General features: G+C 46.4%; 2 non-coding genes across 2 annotated transcripts; both read right to left on the reverse strand.

The window, feature by feature from the left end:
* Positions 1–5,406: 5,406 nt before the first annotated feature.
* LOC119920448 lies at positions 5,407–5,544 on the reverse strand. The gene has a single exon (XR_005448193.1). It is a non-coding gene; the product is annotated as a small nucleolar RNA SNORA7 (small nucleolar RNA).
* Positions 5,545–16,709: 11,165 nt separating this feature from the next.
* Positions 16,710–16,847, reverse strand: LOC119920015. Its single transcript, XR_005447786.1, has one exon. It is a non-coding gene; the product is annotated as a small nucleolar RNA SNORA7 (small nucleolar RNA).
* Between the last annotated feature and the right edge of the window lie 669 nt (positions 16,848–17,516).

The following is a 17,516-nucleotide window of genomic DNA, read 5'->3' on the forward strand; positions in this document are numbered from 1 at the left end:
GTGTTTTGGAAATATTTGCCATTTCCTTAGTGATAATCTTTAACATCGCTGTTGTTTGGGGAGGGGAAGAGAAAAAAACTGCTGCCCAGAATTTATACCAAAGGCTGAGTCATCTCCTCACCAGGAACTGCATGGAAGTGCTTGGAAGACTAGTTTCCAAAATGACACTTCCAAAAGTAGCAGAGATCTTGCTCTCCCATTATTCAGTGACAATTCCAAGTTAATTCCAGAGGGTGGAAAAATGTGGCATGAAAAATGGAGCACCCAGGCTCAACTCAGTCTGAAAGTAAATCCAATCCATCAATCAAAGACATTTAATTGAGCACTTACTAAGTGTAGGGAATTGTATTGAGCACTTGGGAGAGTACAGTAGAGTCAGTAGATATGATTCTTGTCCTCATTGACCTTACAATCTAGTGACTGTAAACTCCCCTTTAGACTGTAAATTCCTTGTGGGCAGGGAATATGTCTACCGATTTTGTTGTATTTTACTTTGCCAAACTCTTAGTACAGTACTCTGTTCACAGTAAGATGGTGTGGGGTGGATTTCAAAGTGCTTAAGGGGTATGGAACCAAGTGCCAAGGTGTTGCAGAAGGGAGGGAGGAAAGAGAGGAAAGTTGAGAGGTTAATCAAGGAAGGCTTTCTGAAAGAGATATCTATTTCCTGAGACGAAATATTCTGATCTTCTCCAAAAGGGTGTATTTTTCCAGCTTGTTGCAGGCCTAGATTTATGTTACAGGAAGAATTCTACATTTCAGTACCAGGCTCTTTGTTATTGATTGTCAAGAAAAAATGAGTTAGAGTAGATATTTGATATTGTTATTGATTTGGCTGGGTGAAAAATTACCCTGCCAGTTGGCTGGCCTTGCAAGGTCTTTCATCAAATAAATTGATTTCATATTTTCAAGAAGGAGCAGGCATTGGGTTTCCCAAGATATTCCAAAAAGCATGTAAGGAATGTTAAGTAAGGTGTTTCACCATCAAGCAAATGCTCACCCAGAAGAATTTTTGGTCCAAAAAAGTGCCAAGCTAGAGTGACTTATTAAGATTTCCTAATACCTGCCTGAAGGTTGACAGATTTAAGATCTTTCCATTTGGTTTGCGGAGTTTACCACTTCTTGGATGGTGTCCTCTGAAAATTCCCGTCAGTTCATCAGTCAGCGGTATCTAATGAGTGTCCGCTATGGACAGAGCCCTCATCTGGCCCCAGAGAGGAGGAAGATGAAGGAGAAATGTGACTTACTGGAAAGAACACGGTCCTGGGAGTCAGGGGACCAGGGTTCATTCGTTCATTCATTCATTCATTCATTCATTAAATCGTATTTATTGAGTGCTTACTTTGTGCAGAGGACTGTACTAAGCGCTTGGGAAGTACAAGTCGGCAACATATAGAGACGGTCCCTACCCAACAATGGGCTCACAGTTTAGAATGGGGAGACAGACAACAAAGCAAAACATGTGGACAGGTGTCAAGTCAACAGAATAAATAGAAGTAAAGCTAGATACACATCATTAACAAAATAAATAGAATAGTAAATATGTAGAAGTAAAATAAATAGAGTAATAAATCTGTACAAAAATACATACAGGTGCTGTGGGGAGGGGAAGGAGGTAGGGCAGGTTGGGGGGCGATGGGGAGGAGGAGAGGAAAAGGGGGGCTCAGTATGGGAAGGCCTCCTGGGTTCTAATTCCAGCTCTACCACATGTCTGCTGTGTGATCTTGAGCAAGTCACTTCACTTCTCTGTGCCTCAGTGATCTCATCTGTAAAATTGGAATGAAGACTGTGAGCCCCGCGTGGCACATGGAATGTGTCCAATCTGATTGGCTTGTATAATCATCAATCGTATTTATTGAGTGCTTACTATGTGCAGAGCACTGTACTAAGTGCTTGTATCTACACAAGGGCTTAGTATAGCGCTCAACCTGGTTAGTTTGTGTCTACCTCAGTGCTTAATACAGTGTTTGGCACAGAGTAAGTTCTTAACAAATACCGTTAAATTAAAAAAAAAAAGAGGAGGAGGAAGAGGACAAGAAGAAGAAGACATGGATCCTGCCCTCTAGGAGCTGACAGTCTTATGTGGGAGACAGCAAAACTAGAAACAAAAACACTGAAAGGGGAGAAAAAACCCAAAGTTCAGAAACATAAGAATTCATTTAAGATATATAGGAGAAAAAACAAGAGTCAATCATATTTACTAAGAGCTTACTGTGTGCAGAGCACTGTACTAAGCACTTTGGAAAGTGCAATATAGCACTAAAACAGACACATTCCCTGCTCATAATGAGCATCCGGTCTAGAGGAGGGGAACGGAAACTTATAAACAACCTATAAATCTGTCTATTCATCTATGTCTAGATCTTTAGATCTATCAATTTCTCATTCACCATTGCCATCTTCTTTATTACTAAAGGTCTTTCAGCCAGTAAACTAAACAATGGCCCAGTTGTCCCAGACCATAAAGGAAATTAGGACCTCATGAAAACCAAATAGGGTACCTTAAAGGAATTGCACTATACTGTATTGTTCCTAAACTAAGAAGTAGTATTCAGATTAATTTCCACCCCCCAAATAAAGGGTAGTCTTGAATCAATATTTAGGAAAACTAATGTACAATGCTCTCTGCTGCAGGGCTAGTGCCACTACAAGAACATGACCTACCCACCTTCACTCCTTCACCAAGCCTGCTTCAGGAGGTAAGCGAGGTTGGCAACCACTTTAAGCCGCACAATTAGAACAGAGAATGAAAGACACCAGAAGGGTGGCCTGTAACATGAGGAGGATTTTCTATTCACAGTTTTTGAAGTAGGACCATTTTGAAAACAGCTTACTGTGAGATTAACATTGCTAGTTGTTGCATTTATCATGTATGCATCCATTCTTTTACTATTATTACAATCTTGACCAATTTTCAGGGAGACTTCCCCAACGTGCTTAGTGTGGCACCTTTATACTGCCTGTCCAGCACAGTGTACATAAAGCCATGAGGGTTTTTGTGGGGTTTTTAATGGTATTTGTTTAGCACTTCTTATGTCAGGCACTGTGCGAAGTAGTAGGTACAAGTTAATCAGGTTGGACACAGTCCCTGTCCCACATGAGGCTCACAGTCTGAATCCCCATTTCACAGATGAGATCACTGAGGCATAGAGAAGTGATGTGACTTGCCCAAGATCACATAGCTGACAAGTGGCAAAACCAGGACTAAGACCCAGGTCTTTCTAATTCCAAGGTCCTTGCTCTACCCACTAGGCCATGCTGCTGAGTGCTGGGAGAGCCACTCTAGTGGGGAGGAGAGAAATTTGTTCTTGCCTCCAAGCAGTCAAATGTCTAAGGTTAGCCCTGTCCCTCTGTTCTCAGTGCCTACCCAAGTTCCCCTCCAAGACATTTATATCAATGTCTGTTTCCCCCTGTAGACTGTCAGCTGATTGAGGAAATGTGTCTGTTATATTGTAATATTGAACTCTCTCAAGTGATTAGTATGGTGCTCTGCACACAGTAAGCACTCAGTAACAACTGACTAACTCCAAGGTCCACATGGTTCTTGACCCAATAAACTAAAGTATCCCTCCCTCATGGCTTTCACACCTGGGTAGGGGGCCCAAACTCTCAGAGCAAGAGTGAAAGGTACTCCCCGTTTCAGGAGCCACAGTTGGAGGTCTGCGTTGAGGCAGGTATGTAGGTAATTGATAAATTAAATTGATACTGTACTATGTGGATGTATCTAAGTGCAAAAGCTATCATTCATGTCAAAGAAAAATCTGATTCCATTTCCTTCATGGTGGCACTCCCACACACCTAACTCCTTCAAGGAGATTGGCAGACAGTTCATGATGTGTCACAACTCAGGATTGATTGGAAGCTTTCGGGGTCAATCAGAGCAGAGCCGAGGCAAGCCCTGATCCAAAGGAATGATAGCCCCACCCCCTTTTGTCTGTAAGTAAGCCAAGCTACCCCCTCCCCACAACCTTGCCCACCTCTCCTACCTCCAAGGTGGTGAAAGGGTGTTCCAAAGGGCAGCGTTGCAGTAATTGATCTCCCATCCTGGGGCTGTACAACAATTCAACCACCTCAAAGACAGTGCCCATGGCTGGCACAACTGGGCAAAGCTGCCTGCTTCCACGATGTCTGGCTGCGTTCCACCTCAAATAATGCTCTTGGGTTTGGCCTTGGCCCAGGAAGTCTTGGTAGGCTATGTGAACACCATCAGAGGATCTGGGCTCATTTAAGATTGGTGAGTGGAGGGCCAAAATTTGGGAACCTGTTTGGTTTGATAACTGTAAGCTTGCTTTGGGCAGGGAACATGTCTGTTAATTCTGTTGTATTGTTCTCTCCCAAGAGCTCACTACAGTGCTCTGCATATAGTCAGTGCTCAATAAATACCTTAGATTTGTTGGTAGCAAGCCCAAGACATTATCACTGAGGCAACATGGATTTTGGGCTGGGTGATTGCATTCACCTTTGTGACTGTATTCTAGAAGATTTGTTTTCTCCCAGGAAATTGCATTCTTCTGTATGACCTGGAACTCCCTCCCCTTCAATATATGCCAGACACCAGTCTCCCCACCTTCAAAGCCTATTAAGGTTAAATCTCCTCCAAGAGGCTTTTCCTGATTAAGCCCTCTTTTTCCAAACTCTCTCCTCTTTCTGCATTATCTATGCACTTGGTCCCTTTGGGCTTTTGGTATTTACCCGCCAGCCCTCCAGCGATTATGTTCTTATTAATGTCCACCTCCCACTCTAGACTATAAGTACTTTTTGGGTAGGGAATATGTCCACCAACTCTGTTGTTTACTGTACTCTCCCCAATGCTTAGTACAGTGCTCCGCACACAGTAAGTGCTCATTAATTAGCACTGATTGACTGATGACTGCATTCTCTTGTGAGATTGAATTCTTCCGTGTGACCACATTGCCCTCTGTGATTGGATAAGGGAAAGCAGCAACAGCTGTGCACAATTAGTTATCAGCATCTTAATTTCCAGGATGGGTTGGTTGCTTTGGTGTGGCTTTTATGGCCTTGTTGGCAGAGGAATGTGGGTGGAGCCCTGTTGAATGGAAAATGACAGAGTGACTGAAGTGAGGGTTAGGTGGCAAAGTAAGCCATTTTCCAGCCAAGAAGGATATTATAGGAATGGGTAAAACCTTACATTGATGCCCATTTTCTCTGCAGTCCTTACTTTTGTCTTGTCTTATGCTGTCAAGTCAACGCCGACCCATAGTGACTCCATAGACACATCTCTCCCAGAATGCCCTATCTCCCAATGCAATCCTCCTGGTAGTTTATTCATAGAGTTTTCTTGGTAAAAATACGGAAGTGGTTTACTGTTGCCTTCTTCTGCACAGTAAACTTGAGCCTCTGCCCTCGACTCTCTCCCATGCTGCTGCTGCGCAGCACAGATGAGTTTTGACTTGTAGCAGATTGCCTTCCACTCACTAGCCACTGTCCAAGTTAGGAATGGAATGGGTAGGCCTCTGCTTGACTCTCCCTTCCATAGCCGAGACTGGTAGAGTCCTGGAAACTCTTCAGCTGTGATTCTGAGAGGGGAAGTCCTTGCTCTACCCCTGCCCTTTCCAGCTGAAAACAGCCAGAGGGACAGACAACCACTCTCCCCTGCTTCAAAACCTTATTGAAGGCACATTGTCTCCAAGAGGCCTTCCCAGACTAAGCCCCACTTTTCCTCAGCTCTCACTCCCTTCTGTGTTGCCCTGCCTTGCTCCCTTTGCTCTTCCCCACTCCCAGCCCCAAAGCACTTGTGTTCATATCTGTAATTTTATTTATCCCTTTGCCCTTCACTGCTCCCAACCCCAAAGCACTTATGTACACATATCTTTAATTTTATTTACTTGTATTGATGTCTGTCTCCCCCACTCTAGACTGTGAGCTCATTGTGGGCAGGGAATGTCACTGTTTATTGTTGTATTGTACTTTCCGAAGTGCTTAGTACAGTCCTCTGCATGCAGAAAGCACTTAACAGGTAAGATTAAATGAATGAATGGTGAGCTCAGGTTGGGGTTAGTGTTCCTGGAAACAGCAGGTCACCAGTGGCGAACAGCAAAGTTGCCCTAGGAAACATGTAGTTGGGAGCACTAGACTGTAACCTAGCTTGGTTGAGAAGCAGCCTAGCCTAGAGAAGCAGCATGGCTCAGTGGAAAGATCCCGGGCTTTGGAGTTGGAGGTCATGGGTTCAAATCCCGGCTCTGCCACTTGTCAGCTGTGTGACTTTGGGCAAGTCACTTCACTTCTCTGTGCCTCGGTTCCCTCATCTGTACAAGAGGGATGAAGACTGTGAGCCCCCTGTGGGACAACCTGATCACCTTGTAACCTCCCCAGCGCTTAGAACAGTGCTTTGCACATAGTAAGCGTTAATAAATGCCATTATTATTATTATAGCCTAGTGGACAGAGCCTGGAAGTCAGAAGGATCTGGGTTCTAATACCAGCTCTGCCGCTGTCTGTTGTGTGACTTGCAGCAAGTCACTTCAGTTTTCTGGGCCTTGGTTACCTGGCCCAGCTGTATCTACCCCAGAGCTTAGTACATTGCCTGGCACATAGTAAGTGCTTAACAAACACCATTAAAAAATAAAGCTTGCTGTGGGGAGAGATGATGTATTGTACTGTATTCTACTCTCCCAAATGCTTAGTACAGAGCTCTGCACATGGTAAGCACTCAATAAATATCAATGATGATGATGAGAGCAGGCAGTGTGGTAAAAATCATCTTAAACTGGCTGTCATTTGCCTTATGGTTGGCTATTGGTCTGGGCAGTCCAGTTTTCAGCTGTCCCCTGTTCATTATGTATCTCACATTAGATGCCTTTATGTTGGTCATTTATGTTTTTAGCATTCATCCTTCCCTGCCTCCATTCCCACTGCCAAGTCTAGTTCCTGTCTCTCCTCACTCTCAGCTTCAAAGCTCTCCATCCCCACGCCCCCTCCTACCTCATCTCCCTCCTCTCCTTCTCCATCCCCGCCACACCCTCTGCTCCTCTGCCACTGCTAACCTCCTCACTGGGCCTCGTTCTCGCCTGTCCCGCCGTCGAACCTCGGCCCACGTCCTTCCCCTGGCCTGGAATGCCCTCCCTCCACACATCCGCCAAGCTAGCTCTCTTCCTCCCTTCAAAGCCCTACAGAGAGCTCACCTCCTCCAGAAGGCCTTCCCAGAATGAGCTCCCCATTTTCCTCTGCTCCTTCTCCCCTCCCCATCACCCCCACTCCCTCCCTCTGCCCTACCCCCTTCCCCTCCCCACTGCACTTGTGTACATTTGTACATATTTATTACTCTATTTATTTTATTAATGATGTGTATATAGGTCTAATTCTATATATCTATTCTGATTCATTCGTTCAATCATATTTATTGAGCACCTACTGTGTGCAGAGCACTGTACTAAGTGCTTGGGAAGTACAAGTTGGCAACATATAGAGACTGTCCCTACCCAACAGCGGGCTGATGGTATTGATGCCTGACTACTTGTTTTGTTTTGTCGTCTGTCTCCCCCTTCTAGACTGTGAGCCCATTGTTGGGTAGGGACTGTCTCTATATGTTGCCGATTTGTACTTTCCAAGCACTTAGTCCAATGCTCTGCACACAGTAAGCGCTCAATAAATGACTGAATGAATGAATGTCTCTATTTCCTCCAAGTTGGCTGTTCCTCCCAGGCGATCTGGAATCTGATATATGTACTCTCCCAAGTGCGTATTACAGTGCTCTGCACACAGTAAGCGCTCAATAAATACGATTGAATGAATGAATGAATGAATGAATGGCTCAGAAGCTGTCCCTGTGTTTGCATGGGCCTTGGAGGGGAACTCAATGGCCCTGATCAGAGAGAAGGCATCTATCTCGCAGAACCTCCACCTAGAACCTTTCAGGTGTGTTCTTATGATGTCCTGGCATCATAAGAGCTTATGCTTGCAGCACCATGAACTTGAGAGTGGTTGTTTTCAAAGCAAAAAACTTATGGGTGTTGTCAGAAATCATCAGTACAAACACTAGCTATTCCTGCAAGACAAATACACACTGGCTTTCATTTTTTATCACTTTCTTAATTATTATGTAACGAACTAGATTGAAACGGAGTCAGCAAATCTGTGCTGCCATCAATAGCCTCACTATTTCTGACCCAGATGCCCCACTGCAATGAATGGCGGAAGTCACCCACATTTCCCAGGGGTTTATCTTTGTGCCATTGCTGTTAATTGGCTAATCAAGCTGGGTAATAAGTCTCACTAAGGATATCTATTTATATCCATTCTCCGCATTGAGCGTCTGTGTACATTTGGGTAAATGTATTATTATAATTCCACTTTCTAGCTGTTTTTCATATCTGTCTCTCCTGTTCTTTTTTTAATGGCATTTGTTAAGTGCTTACTATGTGCCAGACACTATATTAAGTGCTGGAGTAATAATAATAATTATTATGGTATTTGTTAAGTGCTTATTATGTGTCAGGCACTGTAGCAACTGCTGGGTGGATAGAAGTAAATCAGGTTGGACACAGTCCCTGTATCGTGTGGGGCTTACAGTCTCAATCCCCATTTTACAGATGAGATAACTCAGGCACAGAGAAGTTAAGTGACTTGCCCAAGCTCACACAGCAGACAAATGGGGGAGCCAGGATTAGAACCCATGACCTTCTGACTCCCAGGTCTGCACTCTATCCAGTACACCATGGTTTCCCTGTCCTGTATGGGCCTCACAGTCTTAATTCTGATTTTACAGATGAGGTTATTGAAGCACCCAGAAGTTAAGTGACTTGCCCAAGGTCACACAACACACAAGTAGCGGAGCTGGGATTAGATTAGCCATTGGAGTATAAGATCCTTATGGGTTTAGAAATGCATGGGAAAGTATATATATATATATATAATTCAACAGAATCAACAGCCTTGGTCCCTTGCCCACAACAAGCTTCTAGTCTAGAGGAAGAGCTCACATGTCCATTAGTGTTGAGGGAGGCTTAGGCCATGCCAGCTGACCCCAGGGCACACGTAGTTTAGTGCAACCCATGTCCGGCTGCTGGAGTCCTTCCCATTGCCCATAATGTACTTTCCCAAGCGCTTAGTACAGTGCTTTGCACACCATAAGTGCTCAATAAATACAATTGAATGAATGAATGAATAAAAGCTGCAGCAGGTCCCCATTCCTGCTATGAGCAGCCACCTCTGGTGCAGGCATCTGGAAATTGCCCGACCCCCAACAGCCCCCCTCCACCCCCCTCACTGCACTGAGGGAAATGGTCTGGCCTGGCCTGGTTCGACCCCCACCCAAGGCGGCCTGAAACCTTCTACAGGCCCGTGACCTCAGCCGCCTTGAGCATCTGGAACAGTTTATGCTAATAGAATGGGTCAGCCCTGAAAGGGAGAACGGCTACATGGAGCCGTGCTGGAATCCTCCGTTCCTAACACAAGTGTTTCAGAACTCTCTGGGAGCTAGGCCACCTCGCTCAGCAGCCTGACAGCATTGGCTTGCAGATCTTTGTGGCCCTTGGGGGTCTGACCCCTTTAAAGTCTGGCCCCTGAACTCTCTGGCCCTTTCTTACCCCCTCTATGCCTTCCCTGTCCTTCTCTGTCTCTCTGTCCTCTCCTGCTCTTTCCCTTCCCTCTGTCTTTTTCCTCTCCCTCTTACTTCCAGTGTTCTTTTCTCTTGCTCTGTTCTCTCTCTCTCCTTTTCTCTCCTTCCCGCTCTCTTTTCACCCTCATTCCCTCTCTCTTTCTGTCTGTCTCTCTGCCTCTCTCTTATCTATCTTCTCTCTCCTCTTCTCTGACTCTCTATCTTTCTCTCCCACTCTCTCCCTTCCCTCCCTCTTTTTTCTCTCTCTCTTGCCCCAGTCTTCTTTTCTTTCACTCCCTTTTTCTCACTCTCCTTTTCTCCACCTTTTTCCCTCTCCCTTTCTATCTCTGCCTCTCTTTCTCATCTACTTTCTTTTCTCATTTCTTCTCTCCTCTTATCTCTCCTCCTTCTTTCTCTCCTTCTCCCTCTCCTTCTGCCTCTCCCTCGTCCCCCACTGTCTCTCCTGCCACAAAGAGAAAGAGAGATCCAAATACTTCTCGAACAGGTTCTGACAAACCGGCAAAATGAGCTTCCTGTTCATTAGGGAGCAGTGAAATGTCCGGAGTATAGTATTACCTGCACAGCAGGAGGGAGGGCAGTATTGGCTCCCTCCAGGAAGTCCATATTGTTCCAGACTCCCAGCAGGTCCAAAGCATTCTAGGTAGGGGCCATGGAGATTGTCAAGCTCTGCCACTAATCTCTTCACTGTGCCTCGTTCTTGCCTGTCCCGCCATTGACCCCCGGCCTACGTCATCCACCTGGCCTGGAATGCCCTCCCTCCCAACATCCGCCAAGCTAGCGCTCTTCCTCCCTTCAAGGCCCTACTGAGAGCTCACCTCCTCCAGGAGGCCTTCCCAGACTGAGCCCCCTCCTTCCTCTCCCCCTCCTCCCCCCAACCCCCCACCTTACCTCCTTCCCCTCCCCACAGCACTTGTATATATGTATATGTTTGTATGTATTTATTACTCTATTTTATTTGTACATGTTTATTCTATTTATTTTATTTTGTTAATATGTTTTGTTCTTTGTCTCCCCCTTCTAGACCCACTGTTGGGTAGGGACCGTCTCTAAATGTTGCCAACTTGTACTTCCCAAGCGCTTAGTACAATGCTCTGCACACAGTAAGCACTCAATAAATGTGTTCAATAAATGAATGAATGAATGAAGTTCTGCCTTCCCTGGACGAACATTGCTCCAGGCAGAGTCTCCCCCATCTCGTCTCGTGGAATAATGGGATGCCTTGTCTCTTGTTTTGGCGGGGGCAGTGTTACACTGTTGCCTACATTTGGGCTGGGAATTCTGTACTTGGAGCTACTTGTGGAGTGGCCATTCATCCAGTACTGTACTGGATGGTCTGATTTTCAGTTGTCCTGTCCCATCTGGAACAGATACAGCACTGGGTGCCTCTATGTCTGGTATTTTTATTTTCAGCATGCAACCTCCCTCTGCCTGTGTTCACAGGGATGTGGAACAAAACAGCTCCAGTTCCCTCAGACCTCTGGCTCCCCTTCAGGCCCCAGGCCTGATTTCTCTCCCAAAGGAAGAACTCAGAGTCCCCAGGGCCCAGCCTGGGTACAACGGCCCTGATGAGGGCCCAGTGCTTTGGTACAACACCCAACCACTGAGAAGCAGCGTGGTGTAGTGGACAGAGCGCGGGCCTAGGAGTCAGAGGGACCTGGATTCTAATTCCAGCTCTGCCACATGTCTGTTGTTTGACTTGGGGCAAGTCACTTAATTTCTTTGTGCCTCAGTACTCTCATCTGTAAAATGTGGTATTATCAATCAATCAATCAATCAATCGTATTTATTGAGCGCTTACTATGCGCAGAGCACTGTACTAAGCGCTTGGGAAGTACAAATTGGCATCACATAGAGACAGTCCCTACCCAACAGTGGGCTCACAGTCTAAAAGGGGGAGACAGAGAACAGAACCAAACATACCAACAAAATAAAATAAGTAGGATAGAAATGTACAAGTAAAATAAATAAATAAATAAATGAACAGAGTAATAAATATGTACAACCATATATACATATATACAGGTGCTGTGGGGAAGGGAAGGAGGTAAGACGGGGGGATGGAGAGGGGGACGAGGGGGAGAGGAAAGAAGGGGCTCAGTCTGGGAAGGCCTCCTGGAGGAGGTGAGCTCTCAGCAGGGCCTTGAAGGGAGGAAGAGAGCTAGCTTGGCGGATGGGCAGAAGGAGGGCATTCCAGGCCCGGGGGATGACGTGGGCCGGGGGTCGATGGCGGGACAGGCGAGAGCGAGGTACAGTGAGGAGATTAGTGGTGGAGGAGCGGAGGGTGCGGGCTGGGCAGTAGAAGGAGAGAAGGGAGGTGAGGTAGGAGGGGGCGAGGTGATGGACAGCCTTGAAGCCCAGGGTGAGGAGTTTCTGCCTGATGCGCAGATTGATCGGTAGCCATTGGAGGTTTTTGAGGAGGGGAGTGATATGTCCAGAGCGTTTCTGGACAAAGATAATCCGGGCAGCAGCATGAAGTATGGATTGAAGTGGAGAGAGACACGAGGATGGGAGATCAGAGAGAAGGCTAGTGCAGTAGTCCAGACGGGATAGGATGAGAGCTTGAATGAGCAGGGTAGCAGTTTGGATGGAGAGGAAAGGGCGGATCTTGGCAATGTTGCGGAGCTGAGACCGGCAGATTTTGGTGACGGCTTGGATGTGAGGGGTGAATGAGAGAGCGGAGTCGAGGATGACACCAAGGTTGAGGGCTTGTGAGACGGGAAGGATGGTAGTGCCGTCAACAGAGATGGGAAAGTCAGGGAGAGGACAAGGTTTGGGAGGGAAGACAAGGAGCTCAGTCTTCGACATGTTGAGCTTTAGGTGGCGGGCGGACATCCAGATGGAGATGTCCTGAAGGCAGGAGGAGATGCGAGCCTGGAGGGAGGGGGAGAGAGCAGGGGCAGAGATGTAGATCTGGGTGTCATCAGCGTAGAGGTGATAGTTGAAGCCGTGGGAGCGAATGAGGTCACCAAGGGAGTGAGTGTATATTGAGAACAGAAGGGGACCAAGCACTGAACCTTGGGGAACCCCCACAGTAAGAGGATGGGAGGGGGAGGAGGAGCCTGCAAAAGAGACTGAGAAAGAATGACCGGAGAGATAAGAGGAGAACCAGGAGAGGACGGAGTCTGTGAAGCCAAGGTCAGATAACGTGTTGAGGAGAAGGGGGTGGTCCACAGTGTCAAAGGCAGCTGAGAGGTCGAGGAGGATTAGGACAGAGTATGAGCCGTTGGATTTGGCAAGCAGGAGGTCATTGGTGACCTTTGAGAGCGCAGGTTCCGTGGAATGAAGGGGACGGAAGCCAGACTGGAGGGGGTCGAGGAGAGAGTTGTTGTTGATTAAGACTGTGAGCCCCTTGTGGGACATGGACTGTGTCCAAACTGATTAACTTGATCTACCCCAGCACTTAATACAGTGCCTGGAATATAATAACTGCTTAACAGGTACCATTAAAACAAAAACCAAAAAAATTCGTGCCCCCTGGGGCCCATTCCCAAGCAGGCATAAAAGGGGATGCATGGCCACTCTAATTCCCATGACTGCAGCTCAGCTCAAACACAAGGCTAAGCTGGTCAGTTGGTGGATCGCACCTTCTTCTTCTGCTGGGTAGGGTGCAGTTTGGAATTCTGTTTCACTTCATGGAATGTAAACAACCCCTTCTGCCCCAGAGTTTCATTATATGGGAGCAAATCCACCACATAGTTGAGAACAAAAGGAGTGTTTGGTTGGCAGGACAAAGGAGCATTGCCTTGTGCTGGTATTTTCTGTCAAATGCCACAATGGGTGCTCTGTCTGAGGTAGCTCAGAGCCAATGTAGGGGTTGAGGGAAGTAAGGGGTTGGAGGGCTGGGGTTGGGAGGGGTCTAGCTGTCGCAGAACATTTGCTGAAATGGGAAAAGTAGTTAAAACCTGGTTTTATTAGGACTTTCCCTGGGACCTGTATGACTATGCTTTACATCTGAAAAAGAAGCAGTGTGGTCTAGAGAATAGAGCACAGGCATGGGAGTCAGAAGGATCTGGGTTCTAATCCCAGCTCTGCCACTTGTCTGCTGGGTGACTTTAGGCAAGTCACTTCACTTCTATGTGCCTCAGTTACCTCATCTATAAAGTAGGGATTAAGACTGTGAGCCCTATGTGGGACATGGACTGTGTCCAACCTGTTTCACTTGTATCTACCCCAGCACTTAGAATTGTGCCCGGCAGAGAGTAAGCGCTTAACAAATGCCACACAGCAAAATATACATAAAGACTATGTGAGGTTGTAAGTAATTATGCCTTTAGGAGGTGCAAAAGTGCTCAAGTGGAAGTCAGGGGATAAAAGGAAGATTAGAAATTAACCAGGGAAGACTTCCAGGAGTAGATGTGATTTTTGATGGTTTTAGGAGAGCGGTAGTGTCGGATGTGAAAGAAGAGAGAGTTCCAGGTCAGAGGGAGGTCATGAGCAAAAGGTTGGGACAAGCAGCATGGTCTAGTGAATGGAGCCAGGGCCTGAGACTCAGAAGTTTCTGGGTTCTAATCCTGGCTTGCCACTTGTCTGCTGTGTGACCTTGGGTAAGAAACTTCATATATCTGGGCTTGTTACCTTATCTATAAAATGGGGATTAAGACTGTGAGTCCCATGTGGGACAAGGACTGTGTCCAACCTGATTATCTTGTATCTACCCCAGTGCTTAATCGAATGTCTGGCACACAGTATGTGTTTAACGAATGCCATTAAAAAATAAAAATCCGAAGTTTTGAGTCACCCCACCCCAGACCTAAGTCTAAATAAGGCCCAGGGACGCCTTGACTTTTTTACCTTGAAGCCCATCAGACTCACAATTATTGAATTACTCTTCAGTGAGAATGTATTTTTAAACTTCTTGAAGAGAGCTTGCACCTTCCCACAGCCTCCCACCCTTTGTCTCAAGGCATCTGGACAAGAAAGCCATGACGGATCCTAGGCAGGCTTGCCTTGTGAGTCACTGTCTGGCGGCAGAGACAACTTGGGGCTTAGGACATCAGCAGGGCCAGTTCCATCAAATTCCAGGTTAATCACCAAGAGCTGTTTTGGGCTTCCACCCTCACATTGCTCCTGTTCATGGTCGTTGGCCAGTTTATTTTCAGCTGCTGCCTGGCCATCCCTTTCCAGCTGTTCTGTCCCTCTTTCTGGCCTGATGCCTTAGCTTCTGGGCTAGTGTGTCTCTACCTCAGAACAAAACCAGCCAGGTTTCTCAAGGGGAGGAGGGAAAGAGCCCCGCCATGTGCTCCCACTCCCACCACCACAGGAATCAGTGGCACGTTCTGGCCAATGCTCAGGGATACCCACAGGGCTCCCCAGGGCTAGACCTCCATGATGGCCCATTCCCTACTCCCCACCCCCAAATGCAGCATTGGCAAAGTTTCCTGGCTTTACCCTAGGAAGCCTGGGAATTCCCCTCCCCAAAGACATATGGACCACTTGGCAATGCCAAAGGGTGGGCCAGCTTGTGAATGTGGGAACCCAGGTGGAGAGGAGAAAGGCCTTTTATGATGGGAAACTGGGGCAGAGTAAAACAAGAAATGCATATATTTAGGTTTTTTTTATTACTTCAGCTATTCATCCTGACATTTCTTCTTGACACCCTTCTCTAGCTCACTATTGTTCACCCCTTGAAGGCAGAGAGTGTGTTTCTTGCTCCTGTTATACTCTCCCAAGTGTGTAGCACAGTGTTCTGTATTCAGTAGACTCTCATTAGCACCACTGATTGATTAGTTAAGAGGAAAGAAGGGGGGCAGGGGGACTCCATGTTTTCCTAGGAGGCTCAAGGAGGGTGACAGGGAGGCTGGAGACAGGCATACAGAGGGAAAATGGAGGAAAAAGTAGTAGTAATAATAGTAGTATAATGGATAGAGCCTGGAGGTCAGAAGGACCTGGGGTAGTCAGGTTGGACATAGTCCCTGTCCCACATGAGGCTCATAGTCTTAATCCCCATTTTACAGATGAAGTAACTGAGGCTCAGAGTAGTTAAGTGACTTGCCCAAGGTCATACAGCAGACAAGTGCCAGAGCCAGAATTAGAACCCAGGCCAAAGAGGTTAAATGACTTAAATCCCGGTTAAATCCCGGCTCCACCACTTATCTTCTGAGTGACCTTGGGCAAGTCACTTAACTTCTCTGTGCCTCAGTTCCCTCATCTGGAAAATGGGGATTGAGACGGTGAGCCCCAGGAGGGACAGGTACTTTGTCCAACCTGATTAACTTGAATCTACCCCAGTGATAAGAGTCCCTGTCCCTGTCCTAAATGGGGTTCACAGTATCAATCCCCATTTTACAGATGAAGTAACTGAGGCCTAGAGAAGTGAAGTGACTTGCCCAAGGTTGCACAGCAGACAAGTGGCAGAGCCGGGATTTAACTGGTATTTAATTCATTTAACCTCTTTGGCTTGGGTTCTAATTTTGGCTCTGCCACTTGTCTGCTGTATGACCTTGGGCAAGTCACTTAACTACTCTGAGCCTCAGTTACTTCATCTGTAAAATGGGGATTAAGACTATGAGCCTCATGTGGGACAGGGACTGTGTCCAACCTGACTACCCCAGCTCTTTTAACAGCACTTGACACATAATAAACACTTAACGAGTACCATCATCCATTCATTCTTTGGGCTTTAGTTTCCTCACTCTTCCTATTTTCACAGCCCTTCTAAAATCACATCTCCTCTAAGAGGACTTCTCTGAATAAGCCCTCATTTCCCCTACTCCAATTGCCTTCTACATCACCCATGTGTTTGGATTTTTACCCTTTTAAACACTCAATATTCACCTCACCACTCTTAGACCGTAAGCACCTAGTGGGCAGGGAATGTGTCTACAAATTCTATTGTACTCTTCCAAGTGCTTAGTACAGTGCTCTGCACACTGTAAGTACTCAATAAATACCATTAATTGATTGGGGAATTGTCTTATCTTATGCTATCGAGTCATCTCCGACCCATAGTGACGCTATAGGCACATCTCTCCCAAAGCACCCCACCTCCATCTGCAATCGTTCGGGTAGTGTAACCAAAGAGTTTTTTTGGTAAAAATGCAGAATTGGCTTTCCCTTGCCTCCTTCTGTGCAGTTAACTTGAGTCTCCTCCCTTGACTCTCTCCCATGCTGCTGCTGCCCAGCACAGGGGAGTTTTGACTTGTAGCAGATTGCCTTCCACTCGCTAGCCACTGCCCAAGCTAGGAATGGAATGGGTAGGCCTCTGCTTGACTCTCTCTTCCATAGTAGAGACTGGTAGTGTACTGGAAACTCTCCAGGTGTGACCCTGAGAGGAAGATTGGGGACTAAATACTACTTTTCCTACAACATTGACTGTGAGCCCTGTGCACATAGTAAGTGCTCAATTAATACTGTAGTACAAGAAATATAAGCACTATAGTATTCTATTATTTTATTATTACTTTAGTATTATTATTGTTAGCACTGAAGTATTCACAGAGCTTCTTCAAAGGTGTGATACAGTTTCCAAAGGGATAATTGGTCTTTTAGTGGCACTGTCTCTTATTCCTTCACTTCCTCTGGCTTTACCACTTGACAACTGCAAACTACAGAACCCCGTTCCCTCTAGGATGCAATCCTGAGGGAAGGAAGGGAATTTTGGTGCTTCTTCAGTCTTCTTCTAGATCCACCCCCAACCATTTGCCTTTCAGGATCGCCTTTCTTTTATCTCTGAGTCTCATCTTCTAGACTTTCAGAGTCACTGAAGACATTTTGTAGGTGGGTGGTGCTTTGTGTGGCTGTAGTACTCCTCCAGAAAACTGAGGAAACACCAAATTTCAGGAGGATCTAGAAATCTGAGTAGCTGAAGGATCTTAATTTGGACCTCTCCCAAACCCCTATCCAAGTCATAATCTGGTCCAGATAGCACCTCCAGAGCCCCTAGGAGAAAGCCAGCCCTTCCTAAGACCCACAGTCAAAGAAGTTCTATTTCCAATGTGGAAATA

The sequence above is a fragment of the Tachyglossus aculeatus genome, chromosome X1, assembly GCF_015852505.1.
Source record: "Tachyglossus aculeatus isolate mTacAcu1 chromosome X1, mTacAcu1.pri, whole genome shotgun sequence".
In the NCBI taxonomy this organism is placed as follows: Eukaryota; Metazoa; Chordata; class Mammalia; order Monotremata; family Tachyglossidae; genus Tachyglossus; species Tachyglossus aculeatus.